The sequence below is a fragment of the Lynx canadensis genome, chromosome B2 (genome assembly GCF_007474595.2).
Source record: "Lynx canadensis isolate LIC74 chromosome B2, mLynCan4.pri.v2, whole genome shotgun sequence".
Classification (NCBI taxonomy): Eukaryota; Metazoa; Chordata; class Mammalia; order Carnivora; family Felidae; genus Lynx; species Lynx canadensis.
In genome coordinates, this window is record NC_044307.1 from 127,681,443 (window position 1) to 127,687,475 (window position 6,033).

The window sequence follows — 6,033 nt, forward strand, 5'->3', positions numbered from 1 at the left end:
AAATATGTAGTAGTTAATTAAAATTGTTCTTCAGATAACAAAAATTATTAATACTGTTTTTCTTTTAGGGAAAGAATTGCACAATGTAGAGACTGATTTTATTCTGAAGAAACTTGCACTCTGACTGTACTAAGTTTCAGATTAATCACTCTTCGGTTTATATATTTTTAATGTGAAATACTTTCTTTTTTAATTTTTTTAAATGTTTATGTATTTTTGGGAGAGAGAGAGAGAGAGAGAGCGAGCGAGCATGAGCAGGGCAGGGGAAGAGAGAGGGGGAGACACAGAATCCAAAGCAGGGATGCGGGCTCGAACTCACAGATTGTGAGATCGTGACCTGAGCTGAAGTGGGACGCTTAACCCACTGAGTCACCCAGATGTCCCGATGTGAAATGTTTTCTAATTTACAAGTAATTTTTATTTTATTTTAAAAAGTATGGAACGCTTCATGAATTTGCGTGTCATCCTTGCGCAGGGGCTATGCTAATCTTCTCTGTATCGTTCCAATTTTAGTATCCAACTGGAGTTGGATATATCTTATGTGAAATAAAGAAATGCAGTTTGTCTGTGTTTGTTTTATTTTCTTATTTTACAATTTTACTAGGCTACCTGGTAGAATGTTGAACAGATACATTGAGGGCGGGCATCCTTGTCTGATTCTCATTTTTTAAGGAAATGGTTTTAACATTTCAACTTTATTAAAGTGTTCAAAGTAGGTTTTCGATCAATATCCTGTAAGACGTTTTCTTCCATGTTTAGCTTGTTTTTTGTTGTTCTTTTTTAAATAATAAATCGGTTTTGAATTTCATTCTGCGGTTTTTCTGAGTTGCTGAGATAACCACACGCCTTTTCTTTAATTTCTTAATGTGATAAACTCATTAGTACATATTTCAAAAGGCAAGCAATCTGTGCTTTTACATTTGCTTCTATTTTACTAAATGTCCTTTATTTCTCTTTTTAAAAAATTTTTCCATTGCCTCCTGTGTTCATAAATAAGAAGAGTCTATAATTTTCCTTTCTTCTATTCCCAGAAATATTTTAACATTGGCATCATCTTTTGCTTAAACTTTCGGTGAAATTCATTAACAAAACTATCTGGAGCAAATACTTTCTTTTCTTTCTCTCTTGATTCTTATATGAATTCAGATTCTTTAATATATTTGTATATATACATATGGATGTTTGCTAATTCATCTTAAGGCAAGTTTGCTTAGTTATATGTTACTAGGAAAAAGCTCATTTGTCATGTTTCTAGTTAATTATTCTAAAGTAATTACTAGTATTCACTTCTTATTATTTTACTAGTCTCCATTTATAGTTTTGTCTTCATTTTATTTTTTAGTAATTTTATTACTTCTGCTTTCTCTCTCTTATTTTCTTGGTCCATCTCGCTAGGGTCTTATCAGTTCAAACACTGGCCTTACCTTCTCTACTGTATCTTAATTTTTTTTTGTTTGCTTGTTTTATTTGACTCCCACTTTATCATATTACCTATTGCAAATTTTTTTTGGTTTATTCTATAATCTTTTTCACACCTCTTAAATGTGACATTTACTTTATTTTTCTTTCTTTCTTTTTTTTCTTCTTAAGTTTAACATTCATGCCACAAATGTCACTTTCAATTTATTTCCCCTGTATCCTGCTAATTCAGTTCTAAACGATTTTCTTTAATGTTTATATCTAAGTATTTTCTAATTCTAATGTTTCTAATTTCCGTATGATTCTTTCTTTGACTCCTGATTTAATCAAAAGCGTATCCTTACATTTTCAGTAATTATCAGTTATTTTTACTTCTATCTCAATCACACTGTTGTCAGAGAAAGCACTTTTCACAATAGTAATCCTTTAAAGTTTGAAACATGTCTTATGAGCTAGCATATGGTAAATTTTCTTAAAAATTCCATGTTCTGGGGCGCCTGGGGGGCTCAGTCGGTTAAGCGTCTGACTTCGGCTCAGGTCACGATCTCGCGGTCCGTGAGTTCGAGCCCCGCGTCAGGCTCTGGGCTGATGGCTCAGAGCCTGGAGCCTGCTTCTGATTCTGTGTCTCCCTCTCTCTCTGCCCCTTCCCCGTTCATGCTCTGTCTCTCTCTGTCTCAAAAATAAATAAAACGTTAAAAAAAATTAAAAAAAAATTCCATGTTCTCATAAGAAGCATGAGAATTTCTGAATTGCTAGATTCAGGATCCAATATGTAGCCCTTAAGTCAAGCTCATCACTAATGTTATTTAAGGCATTTGTATCCTCAAAAGGCATGATTAACCTGTGACTTCAAGAAAGATGTTAAAGTCTCCCACAATATTGATGAATTTCAAAACTCGATGTATACATATTCAGTTTTTGCTTTATATATATTTAAGGTTATGTTATTTTATAGTGAGAAATTTATTTTTTATTTTATTTATTTATTTATTTATTTATTTATTTTTTGAGAGACAGAGACAGAGACAGAAAGAGAGTATGTTGGGGGCAGAGAGAGAGGGAGACACAGAATCCAAAGCAGGCTCCAGGCTCTGAGCTGTCAGCACAGAGCCCGACGTGGGGCTCGAACTCATAAGCTGTGAGATCATGACCTGAGCCTAGGTCGGACGCTCAACTGACTGAGCTACCTAGGCTCCCCTATGGTGACAAATTTAGAATTGGTGTTTCTTCCCAAAGCATTAAATTTTTAACGTATGCAGTGATCTTTATGTTTAGTAAAAGTTTTGCCTTCTACTCTGTTACATGATCATCTTTTATTTAATATTATTTACAACTTAGTAATGTTATCATATTTTGATATAGTATATATTGTGTATACGTATTCCTTTATCCTGTGTAAATTTTAAGTGTGTTTCATGTAAAGAACACATATTTTTTTTTTAATTTTTTTTTTAACGTTTATTTATTTTTGAGACAGAGAGACAGAGCATGAACGTGGGAGGGTCAGAGAGAGGGAGACACAGAAGCTGAAACAGGCTCCAGGCTCTGAGCTGTCAGCACAGAGCCAGATGTGGGGCTCAAACTCACAGACCGCGAGATCGTGACCTGAGCCGAAGTCGGCCGCTTAACCGACTGAGCCACCCAGGCCCCCAAGAACACATATTTTTAAAAATTCTATCTAAAATTTTTAAGTGGTGAATTAAGTCCATTAGCATTTCCTATAATTATTGATATTTTGAATTTATACCAATATCTTGCTTTGTTCTTGCGATTTACTCTGCCTTTTCCATATTCTTTCCCATTCCTCATTCTGGATTTTATCATTCTGAATTTGGATTTTGGATTTATCATTTTCCTTTCTCTAGTGTTCAGGATATTATATTTTATACTTTGATTCTTTTAATTATTATCCCCAATTAATTAATATCCCTAATATTTTAAGCAAGTTTATAGTTAATATATTCCCATACTATTCTCTTGAACAGTCATAGAAAATTAGAAATCTTTAACTGCAACTAACTCTTGGGCAACTTACATAGCACCTTAAGCCACTATTTCAGTTTCACCTTCTTTTTACCTGCAAAAATAACCATATTTTTGTTTCATTTAGTGAAACTTGGTTTAATTTTACACATATGTTTACAATTTTTTTGTTGTTATTAGCTGATCATGTTACATCTTAGTTCTTCCTCTGGTTTTAATTTCCTCCATCCAAAGTACACAATGGAAGTTCCTCCATGAGTTTTTTTTAGTAATAAATCTCTGTTTTTGTTTGCCTGAAAATGTCTTTCTTTTGGCTGCATTTTTAAATTATTTTATGCATGATAATAAAATTCTATGTTGACTGCTATTTTTGTGTCATCACATTCAGTATAGGATTTTTACACTCTGGCTATTACTGTTGTTGTTTACAAAGTATGCTGTCAGTGTAAAAAAATGTGTGTGTGGGGGGGGAGAGGATATTTTCCTGGCCATATTCAAATATTGTTTTTGTCTTTGTGAGTTCTGCAGTTTTTCTAAGATTTGTCATAATGTAGAAAATTTATTGCCTTAAAAAATCCTAGGAATATATACTACATAAATTTAAACTCCAGATTTGCATGAAGATATGCTTCTTTTAGTTAAAAATAGGTGTTATGAGTATTTTTACCTCATTCAGAATTCAAGCTATAGCTGATAATTCTTTTCAGATTTTTTTTTTTACTTTGGCTCTTTAAAATGTTTTCTTTCCCACTGCTGAATTAGAGGAATTACATTTTGAACATTTTACATAGGAGACTCCATTGCAGAGCTCAAGCCTGGCTGATCTCTTTCTATGGATCTCTTAATACTCAACCTTCTCTGTTACCAAGATTCACAAAAGTAGTGTCTGATTACCCACTTTATTTTCTGTTCTCTATTTTTGACCACTAGGGATTTCTTTGAGCATTTCTTTGAAATGTGATTTATTGCATTTCATTCATGATTTTTTGGTGTTCTTTATTGATATGTTTTTCAGTAATTAATGTCACCTGCATTTGGTTTTTATTAAAGTAGCTCAGAAGTGTCTTAGCTTATCTTGGGGTACTGAATTTAGTTTTTATATCACTTTAATACTGTATCTTTCCCCTCTCTAACACCTCTATGCAATGTCACCTCAAAAAAATAAAACCAGGACTGTATAAGGTGCTTTTACAGAGTTTCAAAGGACATGAAATGGTAAAGACATGCTTACACAGAAAACACACTTTGAATGCCAGGCATATGGTCACCCACACAATGGGACTAATTAAAAACTACTTAATAATGACAGACTAAACCAATTTGTCACTCAGTCAATTAAATTGAATTTCATACGGTAAGAGAGAGATTTATGTTAAGATTTATATGATGAAGGAGCTATCATCTGGGAATAAGAAGATATGTTCTCACACTAACATAAGTTCTTAAAATATGCATACTGACTGATTAACTTTGCTTTAAGATCCAAAATTCATAGCACAATTTTAGACCTAAATAGCACTATGGTTTTCAAAAAGTAAAAAAAAAACCTGATATTGTATATAAAAATACATAGAAATAGAATTTAAAACATATTTGAAGTTCTTCAAGGTTTTCCATGTTTGCTGAGTAACGTTATTTAATTATCTATCATAAACACATTCGGGCATGGCAGCTTTTGAATGAAAAGCAAATGATTCAAAAACATATTTTTGTCATTGAAAACATACCTTTGTCATTTTCATGCCTCATTTTCTGGAGAATAAAGGAGACATTAAAGTTAGCAGGTCTTAGTCCTAAGTTATAAAAGTAGGCAAAACACTAGCATGAAGAATATTGTTTTAGCATGAAGAATGTTTTAAAAGTAACTATATCAAATTTTATAATGAGGTCAAAGTAATTTTCTACAAAGATTTTCATATACATATAATTAAGATATATATTTGATAAATAATTATATATCAGATGATATATGAGATAATACATACCATCCTATACCAGTGTAAAATATAGTATTCAGGAGAGATGGTAATAATTTTGAATTTCTACAAATTCTCCCACAAATAACTAAAGAACTCAGATAACAAACCCAAATAAACACAGACAACAACAACAAAACTAGTGATAAGGTAGGAGAAAATGGGAAAAAAAAAAAGACACAAATATAACCAAGACTTTTATGGTGTCACTTCTTTACAGGACAAAGTGGAAAATATGTAAAGAGGTTTCTAGTGCCTGGAGAGCTAGAAAAGCCAAAAATCACTCAAATGTACTCCATGGATAATTTGGTAAGCTGATCTTGGAAGAAGTTGAAATGGAGTTTTCCAGATTTAGGTTGCAGTTTATCATTTATTTGCAATTATTTAAAGTTCTAGATTTAGTTTGCAGTTCAATGCAGAGGGAAAAGTACAAGTGAGGTCAAGCAAAATTGATGTTGCTGAGGTTTCTGGATGCTATGAAGTCACACAACTCAGCAAATAAAATTCTTGTCCAGGCAAAGACACACTGTGAAGAATCTCTTAGGGTAGAAATTATATTGACAAGCCTGGAAATATTCCAAATATCCACTGATATGCATCAGTTGGCTAAAGCATAGTTCATTCACATAACAGAGAATTGCATAGCTATACATGT

General features: G+C 32.5%; 1 pseudogene; it reads right to left on the reverse strand.

Moving 5' to 3' along the window:
- Positions 1-430: 430 nt before the first annotated feature.
- LOC115515201 lies at positions 431-531 on the reverse strand (annotated as a pseudogene).
- Between the last annotated feature and the right edge of the window lie 5,502 nt (positions 532-6,033).